The following is a 13,888-nucleotide window of genomic DNA, read 5'->3' on the forward strand; positions in this document are numbered from 1 at the left end:
TTTTCTATTTATTAAAAGTTTTAAAAATTTTGTGCATATTGCGAGTGACAATGTTATTTTCATGAAATATTTAAGTCTCCTTTCATGGATTTATAAATTTATCACATCAAGGAAAAATATTAAAAATAATTAAATTAACAAATAACTTAGATATAGCTAGAATTTCTAATATAGGATTATTTCAAATTCTTGCATGTTGGTGCAAAAGTATAGATTGAAAAAACAATATTTTTATGTGAATATGATAGTGCCACAAAGTGAACTTTTGATTTGGGAAGAATATTTTCAGAAAGTAAAATTTTGATTTGGGAAGGATATTTTCACAAAGTAAACTTTTCATTTGGGAAGGATTTTTGGGCTTCGTCCAAAAACAACAGAAAAAGTCCAAAATTAATGAAATAGGTGTTTGGAGTAGCTCCACAAGAACCTACGGTTGTAGTCAAGGATCTCAAAGAACTTCAAGCAATGTTGCTGCTGCTAACAAGATGACAACTTGTCACCAACAAAGATCTCCAGTGATGTCTTAGTGACTCTCCTTCGAAGTGATTATCTGACTTATAGGAGGTCCTGAATAGCTATACAATTCATATTCCTCTGGTGGTCTACAAAATGATGTTCTTGCTAGTTCTGGGTCACAATTGGTCAATATGTCACTGCACTCACCTTCTACTCGTAGGTACTAAGGCCATTTAAGTGAATAGGAACTCATTTCCAAGTGCTAGGTCTACGTGTGCCCATAACGAGCAATAAAGTTATAACATGTGGAAGTCCTATGTCTTTGCTCACATGTGGAAGTCCTAGGTGAAAATAGGCGATCAGTCCTCTTCAGGTTCTCAGCAAATCACAACTACATCAGCCCAAGGGCTCCTTGGTTGGGAAGATAAGCTACAAACACTACAAAAACTCAATACACCAATCAACATCAAGAACAAATCCCATAAGTAGAGCCAACAAAATAGAACAGGGCACTGACTTATGCCTAAGTCATTAGGGTCTTGGATTTGAGTTCACACATGGGACAACAAGTGGTTCTCCACAAGCAGCTCTCGAGGATGCATTCAACTCTAGGGTGAACGTGATTACACCAATATGGGTTTGGATGAGTTTCTTGTGACCCTCAAAGCTTTTTTCACATTCCTTTACTAACATCACCATTAACTATCTAACTTCTACTCATCCTCGTTTCTTTATTTTTATTTTCTTTCAGTTCTAGCTTAGATTTCGTAGAATCCCCTTTCTATAAACCTCTTCAGCCATAGTCCTCATTTTAGGGGTTTGTATGGTGTATTATCAGACTCCTCTTGATTTGATGACTCAGACAAATAAAGCTCCAGATGGTGCCACAACCTTATTGGGCTTAAATACTTCCAAGCAAAGCCCTCAATGAAATATAATCCACAAAATGGGTCTTAAAGGAACTTCACTGTAGCGAAGCAAGACACAATGACATGCACAACTTCGGATGTTCAAACACGCATGCCAAAGACATAGTCTGATGAGAATCCATTAGAAGTCCCACATGGGACTTAAGAGGAGCATGAGAATGCACTTTACTTACTCTGCTAACACTAACACTACTAGGATCTTACATCAACCCCTACTAACACCTTCTTCCTTATAAATTACCCCTTATATTTTTCTTTTTCTTTTTCTTATTCCTTCTTTGAGTGGTCACAAGTACTCGGCTCACTCAAACCCTAAGGTGCTAGTTCTGGAAGAACCACTCATCCAAACTTCGAGCAATCATTCCATAACTGAGAGTGCTCTCAACAAAAGCAAGAACGGAAGAGGGAGAGAGAGAAATAGAGAGCCACACAAGTTTTGGTGGGTGCAGAACAACCTAATCTTCTTTTTCATTCATTTATATATGTGTTTGAGTATTGTACATAACCGGGGTAAAGGCACAGTGACCTTTAACCCCCACAACCTCCCACTTAAAGGACAATGTGCCTTTAAGGGAGAACAACCAAGGAGCATACTATCCAATGCCCATCAATACACGACAATACTCAAATTGCTGACTAGGTAGAGTCTTCGTCAGCATATCTGCAGGGTTATCATCCGTATGAACCTTGACAAGCTCTATGCGCTTGTCCTCAAGTACCTCCCTGATGAAATGGTACCTGACCTCAATGTGTTTGGTCCTTGCATGAAAGACCGGATTGTGTGCTAGCTGAATAGCACTCATGGAATCACTATGCAATGTCGGTACACCTGTATGAATCCCCGAATCTCCCACTAGTCGATGAAGCCATATAGCCTCCTTGCAACCCTCTGTGGCTGCAACATACTCAACCTCTGTGGTAGACAAATCAACCCACTTCTGTGCACGAGACATCCACACACTGCACCACCTGCAAAGGTGAACACATAACTAGAAGTGTATCCACATGCCCTGCATAGTCTGGATCTGTGTACCCAAGTACACGCATGTCTCCTCTACCAAAGTAGATGCACATCTCCTTGGTACCCTTCATGTACCTCATGATGCACTTAACTGCCTCCCAATGCCTATTTCCTAGATTAGCCATATACCGGCTAACAACTACTACTGTAAATGCAATGTCTAGTCTAGTAGCTATCATAGCATACATAAGACTCCCAACCGCTGATGCATAAGGAACCTTGGCCATCATGGCCCTCTCCTCATCTGATTTGGGACTATCTGTATGACTCAATTTCACATATGGAGGCAATGGAGTACTCACTGCCTTCCCCCCCTCCATATTAAAAAGCTGCAATACTTTTGTAACATACTCCTTCTATGAAAGCCAAAGGAGTTTCCTACTCCGATCACGCGTGATGCGCATACCAAGAATATGACCTGCAAGTCTTAAATCCTTCATATCAAAGGCCTCATGCAACTTGGCCTTTAATGCATCTAGCTCATAGGTATTCTTGCTAGCCAATAGCATATCATACAGATATAGTGCTAGGATTATCAGGCTATTATCCTTAGCCCTTTTAGTGTAGAGGCAATGATCAATTTCAGTCCTTCTAAAACCCTGGGAATTGCCCTTTTCTTCAAAGCCTTCCGGCTGCACCATGTAAATTTCCTCATGCTTGGTCTTGCTTAAATTTTGTTTAAGGCGAGCCGGGCTGTACGGGCATTACCTATCTTTCTGTCTCAAGCCTTAATGTGCTAACATTTTGCTTATTAGGGATGCTGATTAGGTAAGTGCAGCCTGATACAAAATTGGTAGCGAAGCAATGGATCTATCATATGATTGATTTATAAATGAAAAAAAGAGTTCCTTGACTCTCTATTAATTTAGATATTGGTCTAGATGGGTGTTGTTGTTATGGTTTGTAATGTCACACACACACACACACACACACACACACATACACACATTTTCTACACTCCTACACACTCTACACTAGGCTGGTCATATCCCTCTAGCGTTGTGTAGCTCCTTTATTTGCATTTAATTGATTTTGTTAAAATTTTCTAAATAAAATTCTTATTAAAATATATTAATAATTGCTTATATTTTCCTTTTCTAGGTAAATGATTTGGAAATGCTTTATTCAAATTATTCAAACATTTATTTGCTAAAGGATTTGAATTTATTAGGTTTGATTTGTTTCCTATTTCCCTTATTCTCTCTCTCTCTCTCTCTCTCTCTCTCTCTCTCTCTCTTTCCCATATTTATTTTCCATACCTGATTGCATTATAATTTATACTAAATACTATTATTGCAATTTCTTCTTTTTAATCACAATTAGGTTAATGTTGTTCTTTTTCTAAGATTACTGTAACAGTGAAATTTTATTCTTTTAGAAAGAAGCTTTAGACTAATTTTTTCTTATGTTGATTAAGTCTTTTCCTTTAGGAGTACTCAATTTTTCGTTTAATTTTCCAGTAAAATTTATATAGTTTTGAATAGCTATTTTTCATTATCTTTATTCAATGAAATGTTTTATCTTAAAGCTTACACTTTCATTTATATTGATTTGTCAATATGGGTGTGAATACCCCCCATATAAAATTCACTTTTTAATTATTAAGTGGAATACATACCATATGCAAGGGAGTGGTCTACCCCTCTTCAATGATCCTTTTAAGAAAAATATATTTATAAAAGGGTATGGATTACCCCCCATGTTTCAATAAAATGTGTGTTAAACCTTGGGTGTACCCCCTATTTGATTACCATATGGACACTGGTAACCCCCATATTTGTGAAAAACAGTGTACCATTTGTTAAGAATGGCATTTACCCTCTATTTTAAATACTTTATTTTGTGGTGTTTATTCTAGAATCCTGTTTGGAGTCTTGGTCTTAGGTATAAGCGATAACAAGCTAGGGTGTATAGGCATTGCCTATCTCCCTCACAAATCTATGATGTTCTAACACCTAGGTATGGTGATAGGTAAGTGGACTTTGACCTTGGAGCCTGGACTACCTGATGGATTTGACACTTTTTGTACCAATTGTATACATATTTGATGTGCACCCATAAAATGGAAAATTTATTATCCACCCTGAGCATCGTGTGCCATGTTGTTAAAAGGTTTTATTTTTTCACACACACACTCGACCCCTTCCTTGACAATGAACAAAAGAGAGAGTATTTCAAAGAGTATATGATCCCTCAAAAGCCCAAGCTACTAAAATTTAGCCAATTTGAGAAGGACTTGGTGCCCTGCACTTAATATGCTCATGGTGGACTAGCTATAAGCCATGATCACAATTCCACCCCAACAACGTTGGTTGACTGGCCAAGCTAATTTCTTGAAAACCCATTTTCTATTGAGCACATTGATACAGAAGGCTCAGTAGAAACCTTGAGCACATGGATAGTAGTTTTCTTGGGTTTCTTCTCTCAAAACAAATCACAATATGTGGGGACATTTGAAACTTAGTGCGAAAGGAAATCCTAAAAGAAATGCATTAATTTCTATGGCTATCCCAAGGGAGATAACAATATCATTAGTCAATATCAGGGCCTTGCAGAAAATCCCCACAATGCAACCATCTTAATGGGAATTCAAAAAGGTAAACAAGACTTGATGTGATTTGTACAAGTTATGGATAGACTGCCATTAGAGAAGACTGACTTCAACAATAATTAGTCCTCCATTAGAGAACATTGAATTCAATAGTAATTTTTTCATCAAAGCCCCCATGCCCCCCATCTCCATCACCTCCAGCTCCACCAAAGGTAATCCCCCTTTCTCTCTCCACCCCACCACCCCTTCCTCTCTCTACATCCCCTTTCTCTCTCCACCCCACCATCCCCCTACCTCTCTAGATCCCCTTTCTCTCTCCACCCCAACATTCCCCTACCTCTCTCCACTCCACCCCCCCCTTCCTCTCTCCCTTCTTCCTCTCTCCACAACCACCCCCTTCCTCCACCACCATCCCCTCCCCACCACTGCCCCTCCCCCTTTTTTCCTCTCTCCTCACCTCTCATATATTCTATTTCCCCCCCTCCCATGTCACCTCTCTCTACTCCCCTTCTACAACCCCTATCTCTAACCTCTCTCTATCCTCGCCTCTCTTTCTAACTCACCTCTCTCCTCCCTCTACCCCTTCCCACACCCCCCTCTAAATCCCCCCCACAAAACCCTCGGGTGTGCAGCCATCGTCCTTGAGCATGCATTTGATGCCCTTAAGCATGGGCCACCTTTTGGGCACTGTCCCCATCGGGCGTGCAGTCGCCCTCGGGCGCCCAGCTTCCTACGAGTGTTGAGCGACTTGGGGCGCCACGCCATTGTGTCATCACCACTATCAAATCATTCCGCCACCACCCCAGCCACCTAGCCCCATTTCGACAAAGTGTGTGAGGAAGAGAGTGAAGAGAGAGAGATAGGAAGTGAGAGAGAGAGAGAGAGAGAGACAGAGAGAGACAGAGACAGAGAGAGAGGGAAAGAGAGAGAGAGAAAGAGAGAGAGAGAGAGAGAGAGAGAGAGAGAGAGAGAGAGTAAGGAGAGAGAGAGAGAGAAGAAAGAGAGAGATTATAGAGAGATAGGATAGAAACTAACCTTAGTTCATTACAACTAACTACATTAGGTTAGGTTAGTCTAACCAATCCTTTCTCAACTTTAAAAAAACAAAAGAGGGCAACTCAAAGGTAGTTAGGAACATTAGGTTAGGTTAGATTAACCAACCCTTATAGTGGAAAAAAAAGAAGAGGAAGGACCTTTATAAAAAAATTGCCCATTTTGCCCCTTCTTCAAGGGTGTGTATCTTGGTTGTTTGGAGGCTAAATACAACCCCATTTAAACCTAGATTTCACCCATGCAAAGATCTACATTGAAGAACTTTTTTGGTTTGGCCATCGTTTGGGCCTCATATAGGCACTAATTTTGACTCATCGATTGCATATTTTTCGCCATTTTTGGGCTACAAAGGTTGAAATTAGTTGCGAAATTTACAAGTCAAATGCACTCACTTAAAGGCCAACAATTAAGCATTTTGTATGAAGGAAGAAACAATGCAGGCCATAGAGAAAGTTGTGTGTCTCTCAGCCACTCACAAAAGAAACATGCTTGTTGGCACATGGCTCTCTTACCACATGGCACTATTGGCACTGTTAGACTAGGACCTAATTTATGTGTGAAATGCCAGGTTGAAGACAACTCACTAAGATGGGGAAAAGGCGTGCAATGCCATCGACAAAGCGACACCAAGCCAAACGGCCCAAACCTCAACCTCGACAGCCCTCCCCAAATCACTAACCTGAAGAAGGATAGGATCCAAGATCACCAACCAAGAGGTTAATAGCAAAACAACCATGGTTGGTGGTTCTATTTACAATGACAGTGATGATAAAATTAATGCAACATGCCAAGGAGATATGCCACAGACCTTGGGGACCTTGGAGTCAGGATAGAGCCAGAGCCATCAACTATGCAAGATGTAGGCACAGAATAGCTTGATGCCCAAGCCAACAAGGAGCTAACAATAGAGAGAACAATATAGCTTGTATGGCCACAAGTCTCAACATTCAACATGTCAGCCCGATGTATGCAACTTCTTGTAGTCCAAGGGTCTAGGGAATTTTTTTCACAAGCTACAATCCTTCTTGCCAACACTTGCTATTACAGAATACATCATTCAATTCATAACATCATATCAAAGAAAAGAGTTGGAGAAGGTTAAGTATGGCATAGTAACGTATAATGAACAGCCTTTACAGATCTACCTCAGTAGATCAACAATGCAGGAAGCTTTCTCATTCCTAGAGGCACAAGAGAATATACAATAAAACATTTGGATGTAAGGTTCTTAAAAATTCAAGATTGGTTGCCACCTAACACAAAGTCACAAAGCGGGGGAATCCACCATGATGTGATTCTGGATCCAATATGCAAAGAGGTAGCCAAGTTTGTGGCTCACATTCTCAATCATACAGGAGTGAAAAAAAATTACATATTAGTAAAAACCCTTACACTCCTTGGCAAGGAAAAACTACAAGAGTGGACGGGTGGTAGCAATTAAGGGTGTCCACTTCCGGACCACTTTCGGGTGAGTGTGACACCCGCTCGAGTGAATATACAAAGGTTTTGCTTTGGTCTCCAATACCTCGATCGAGGTATAAGTTCCAATGAAAATCACACACGAGGACAACTGAGCCAAGCCAATACCTCGATCGAGGTGCTGGGCTTTTTTCACCGGACCGAGCCTATACCTCGATCGAGGTTTGCTGGCAAGCCACCTATACATGCCACATCTACCTCGTTCGAGGTATCCTGGCAATCCAGCTCAACCTCGATCGAGGTAATGTGGCATGTCCAGCATATCTTGATCGAGGTATGTGCCATCCGACAGGGCAGCCGACAGGGCAGATGACATACCTCGATCGAGGTATGTTGGACTGATGACTTGGCCGCATGTCGAATATGTCAATCGAGACATGTGGCATCCGGCTGCTGTCGACATACCTCGATCGAGGTATCGTGGCATGTAAATACCTCGATCGAGGTAGATGTACCGAGATGTATGGGCATGTCACAATACCTCGATCGAGGTATCGTGGCATGTCAATACCTCGATCGAGGTGGATGTACCGAGATGTATGGGCATGTCACAATACCTCGATCGAGGTATCGTGGCATGTCAATACCTCGATCGAGGTAGATGTACCGAGATGTATGCCCATGTCTATACCTCGATCGAGGTATGTATGTTGCATGCGGAATACCTTGATCGAGGTAGGGAAACCCTAAATTTTTTTATAAAAGGAGAGCGACCCCCCTCATTCCGCATACCTCGATCGAGCTCCTCCTCATCGACTGATTTCGGATTTGTGGGACGTCGACGGAATTGCGCGAGCGACGGAGAGCGACCGACGGACATCGACGGAGATGGACGGAGCGGGAGAGTCCAGGTAGGGTTTTTTTTATGTAGCATTTTCTTTTTGCTAAAATTTAATTAAATTTTAGTTTATAAGAAAAATTATTAAAAATTTCTAAATTTCAAATGCATTTTAATCTTTTTTTGAAATTTATGAATTACGACATTTTTTATTTAAAATGTGAAAATGAAAAAAAATAATTTAATAGAGCTATTTTTATTAAATAAAAAAACGTTCATAGGAATAATTATAAAATATTTATAAATTTGAAATGCATTTGTAAATTTTTGAATTACGACATTTATAATTTAAAATGTGAAAATTTTAAATTTAAAAAATGTTTAAAATTTAGTTCACATGAATAATTATAAAATATTTTTAAATTTGAAATGCATTTTAAAGTTTTTTTTAAAATTTTGAATTACGACATTTCTTATTCAAAATGTGAAAATGTAAAAATTCTATTTTTTAAAATTATCTTTGAAAAAAAAGAGATTAAAGTTATTTTTTAAATTAGAGCTATTTTTAATTAAATAAAAAAACGTTTAAATTTTAGTTCACAGGAATAATTATAAAATATTTTTAAATTTGAAATGCATTTTAAAGTTTTTTTTAAATTTTTGAATTACGACATTTTTAATTCAAAATGTGAAAATGTAAAAATTCTGTTTTTTAAAATCATCTTTGAAAAAAAAGAGATTAAAGTTATTTTTTTAAAAAACGTTTAAATTTTAGTTCATAGGAATAATTATAAAATATTTCAAATTTCAAATGCATTTAAAATTTTTATTTAAACTATGAAAATGTAAAAATTAGGTTTTTAAAAATCATCTTTGGAAAAAAAGAACAAGAAAATAAGAATTTTGTTAAAATAAGAAAATCATGTATTAAAAACAAGAAAACAAGAAAACAAGAACAAGAAAAAGAGAGATTAAAGTAGGTTTTATGCTATTGTTATTTAAATAAAAAAACGGTTAAATTTTAGTCTTCAAAACCATCTTTTAAAAAATCATCTTTTATGTGGAATATTATAGATTATATAGTTGGTTAAGAGTTGTTTCATAATTTAGGTAGAGTAAGTAGGCTGTATAAAACACCACATGGGCATTATCCCTAAAACACCACACCACATGGGCAAAGACCCCAACACTAGAGTGGTTAGATGCATAAGCATATGGCTATATGGATCTTGTAAATGCACCAGCGCATCGAAAACACATACGTAATTTATGATTGTCCAAAGGTCTCCTCTCTCCCCAAGCATGGGAACCAAGTGATGATCTATAGGAATGGCCACTAGTTGAGGTGGATTGCCCAACCAAAATAGATAATATTGAAAAGGCTTAATTATTTTCTCAAAGTTCTCGCTTTAAAAGGTCTGTAGTGTCAACCCGCTCTCTTTTTTAATGTGGTCCGAGAAATACTAGATGCGCCTTGCTTGTGTATCGTTCAAAGTAATGTATTAGGTATCCTTCTATCTCCTCCATATCTATTGCAAACCCAAGGCAGTAAAGCATTCAAAGAAGGTCTTATTAACCAAACCTCTCCACTATCTGTCCTTAGTATAGGGGCCATAAGTGGACAATGTGGTCCTTACACCACATGTGGAAAAGTTTCATATTGGATAAAAAGTGAAAAAAGGGAAACATATAAGGAAAAAATATTTGAGACATCTAAGTTTAAAAATGCAACAACTAGAGTTTGAAAAAATTTTAATCAAAATTAAGAATTTTTAATAATATTGACTTTGATAAACATAATATTGAGCCACACATTTGGCCCATCTACCGGTAGGTGCATAGGATGATCCCAACAACATCCTACCTCATCAAGGAGCTCGTCAAGGAGTACGTACAAATAGTTTTCATTACGTAAATAGATTATAAGTCATATTGAATAGAATATTATTTTCATTACCCAAATAGAATATTAATTTCCATGTGTTTTTTTGTGCATGCGCCAGCCAGCGCACAGGTTCTAGCACCACTATTCGTATGCAGATAGAGATGCTGAGAGCTGAGATGAGGGCACTGCAGGATGCTAGGGCACCCCCTCACTTGGTTGCGAGTCTAGATTCAGTTATTGAGGCTCTGGGTCGGTTGGACACAGTTGAGGACGTTGTGGATAGCTTTCAGGCACAGGCTGAGGCGGAGATCACTGGTGGTGGCGTGGATTGGAGAGCCATTCGACAGTTGTTTGAGCGTGAGTCACATCACAGGTAGGCCTTAGAGGATATGTTTTGGGATGGTCACACCGAGGCGATGCGACCACGATCAGGGCTCCCCTTGCATATTTTACGTTGCAGGCACCCCATCATAGCAGCACACCTTTATTCGAGATATCTCGCTGCGAATGGTGGTCGATTGCCTCACAACCGTCAGATAGCCAGGTCATTTGCCATGCAGCTATACGCATGCAGCTATACGCTGAGTTTGTGCTTGGTCATCAGGTAGACTACCTTAGTACCCGTCCAGGATCAGGAGCGGGACATGGTAGGATGGGGCGTCAGGAGCGTCAGATTGTAGGTGTTCAGCGTCGACGCGAGGCACCAGAGTTGCACACCATCCCTGCGATGGCATTGCAAGCGGTGGGAGGACAGATTAGGGGGGATGTTCATTCAGTGGCATCATCCTTGCAGCACATGGTCTGTGCCCTATCGAGATCTATTGCGATTCCACCTCCCCCACCTCGATCATTGATGGAGCCTCCCACATCTACACCACCTCCCACATCTACACCGCCTCAGCACGAGTTGGAGGCTCGAGAGAGGCTCGAGACGCACGGATTGCAGAGTTGGAGGCATTGTTGGCCGAGTCTAGGGACGAGGTTAGTTATTTTGATTATGTTAGTTTATTTTTCTGTAGCGTGTTTTGAACTGAAGTTTTTTGGCTAATTCTCACCATGTATGCGACATGTTTGCATTGCAGGCACATCTATTGCGTCAGGAGATTGAGTCTCGCGTACGACTATTGCAGACAAATTTGGAGGAGCAGAGGATTCGGACACGCATAGCATACCATCGTGCAGAGCACTATATTTTGCAGTTGAGGCATATTAGTCGTGATCCATCTCGCCATAGGATCGACCCCAGCGTGGCCCTATACCCCGCTCCTCCTGTAGATGTGCCGACTAGGACACCCATAGACGCAGCAGTCATAGCCAGGCTTCCTACTGCCACTTGCGTCCTTTGCCACGAGGAGTTTGACACCGTAGGGTGGTTTGGACTAGGGTGCGGCCACATCGCACATCTCCATTGCATGACCCGCCACATGGTGGCACGATCAGTGTGCCCTGTATGCTTTGCTGACATTGATGTGGCCACATACAGAGGACTAGGCATGGATGATCTATATCCTGGTCATCGTCAGGCCATTGATCCATTCGCCCGCGTAGTCTTGATAGAGGACTACAGGGAGGAGGCACAGAGAGCGTTGCTGATGCAGGAGGGTGCTGATACATCGATGGTTGCAGCATTCGTTCCACGACGCTTTTCGTATGGTGATTTCATGCCAGGTGACGAGGCACGAGCAGAGGAGGCACGCCGGATTGAGCGAGAGGCAGAGCTGCAGACATCATTGCAGCAGTGGGTGGAGCAGCAGCTAGGGCGGGGCCGAGACCAGCGTCTTCTACATGTAGAGACGATTACTCGCGCTGGATTTAAGGCACGAGTATTCGCAGATGCACGGCTATGGGAGCCGAGACGCGCATACATAGAGGAGGCGAGGGAGGCAGAGATGGCAGCGGTGGCGCGTGCAGCATGCCCTCCTCTTCATCAGGATGAGGTTGGCCCATCTCATGCAGGTGATGAGGCTGGCCCATCTGAGCCGGCTTTACCTGAGGGCACACAGCAGACGGTTGGGCAGCGGGTCATACAGGAGCCACGTCAGCGTTCCACTAGAGGATCATATGTAGAGCTATCAGATTCGGATTCAGGATGATTGTTTAGGCTTCACACGTTTCTTGTATAGGGATGCACTTCTGCAGCATGATGATGATGATGTACAGATTCATTTTGGTACTTTCATGATATTGTTCCCACTTTTATGATGTATGAGCATTTTCGTACTTTCATGATGTTCTTCACACTTTGTTAATTTCAGTTTATCTCAGTTTATAGTTTGTTTAAATGTAACATAAACATTTAAAATTAGGAGTATGATTTTGAATTTCGAATATCTCAATTCACACATCTAATACATAAGGTATTTAAAAAAGAATGCCATGTGAAGTAATTGTAAACATTAAGCATTGAAAAAGTGTTCAAGTTCCAACTTTATCATTTTGAATATCATATTGAATTTCGTATATATCAATGCTTGCAATTATTACACTAAACCTAAGAGCCGTGCGAAGTTTCATCCCCATGTGCGTATTTAAAATTAAGAGTATGATTTTGAATTTCAAATATCTCAATTCACACATCTAATACATAATGTATTTTAAAAATAATGCCGTGTGTCGTAATTGTAAACATTAAGCATTGAAAAGGTGCTTGCAAAAATGTATGCATTATACCTTCCACGTGGCGCAAACCAGATCAGTTGGAGACCAAATCTTGCGTGGATGTACGTCTAGGGTAGCCTAAGAGCCATGTGAAGTTTCATCCCCAACAAGGTTTAGGATTTAGGGTTCAGGGTTTAGGGTTTAGGGTTTAGTCGTGCTAGTAGGGATTATAAAAATGTACGCATTATACCTTCCACGTAGCGCATACCAAATCAGTTGGAGACCAAATCTTGCGTGTATGTACGTCTAGGGTAGCCTACGAGGCGTGTGAAGTTTCGTCCCCAACAGGGTTTAGGATTTAGGGTTCAGGGTTTAGGGTTTAGGGTTTAGTCGTGCTAGTAGGGATTGTAAAAATGTACGCATTTGTCCTTCCATGTGGCGCATACCAAATCAGTTGGAGACCAAATCTTACGTGGATGTACGTCTAGGGTAGCCTAAGAGGCGTGTGAAGTTTCGTCCCCAACAGGGTTTAGGATTTAGGATTCAGGGTTTAGGGTTTAGGGTTTAGTCATCCTAGTAGGGATTGTAAAAATGTACGCATTATACCTTCCACGTGGCGCATACCAAATCAGTTGGAGACCAAATCTTGCGTGGATGTACGTCTAGGGTAGTCTAAGAGGCGTGTGAAGTTTCGTCCCCAACAGGGTTTAGGATTTAGGGTTCAGGGTTTAGGGTTTAGGGTTTAGTCGTGCTAGTAGGGATTGTAAAAATGTACGCATTATACCTTCTACGTGGCGCAAACCAAATCAGTTGGAGACCAAATCTTGTGTGGATGTACGTCTAGGGTAGCCTAAGAGGCGTGTGAAGTTTCGTCCCCAACAGGGTTTAGGATTTATGGTTCAGGGTTTAGGGTTTAGGGTTTAGTTGTGCTAGTAGGGATTGTAAAAATGTACGCATTTGTCCTTCCACGTGGCGCATACCAAATCAGTTGGAGACCAAATCTTGCGTGGATGTACGTCCAGGGTAGCCTAAGAGCCGTGTGAAGTTTCATCCCCAACAGATAAGTCCACGTGCGTATTTCATTAGTACATGCGCCATTTTCATACGTAGTCGTGCTAGTAGGGATTGTAAAAATGTA

This window comes from Dipteris shenzhenensis, chromosome 24 (genome assembly GCF_047967505.1).
Source record: "Dipteris shenzhenensis isolate YYH24624 ecotype China chromosome 24, Dip_SZ_1.0, whole genome shotgun sequence".
In the NCBI taxonomy this organism is placed as follows: domain Eukaryota; kingdom Viridiplantae; phylum Streptophyta; class Polypodiopsida; order Gleicheniales; family Dipteridaceae; genus Dipteris; species Dipteris shenzhenensis.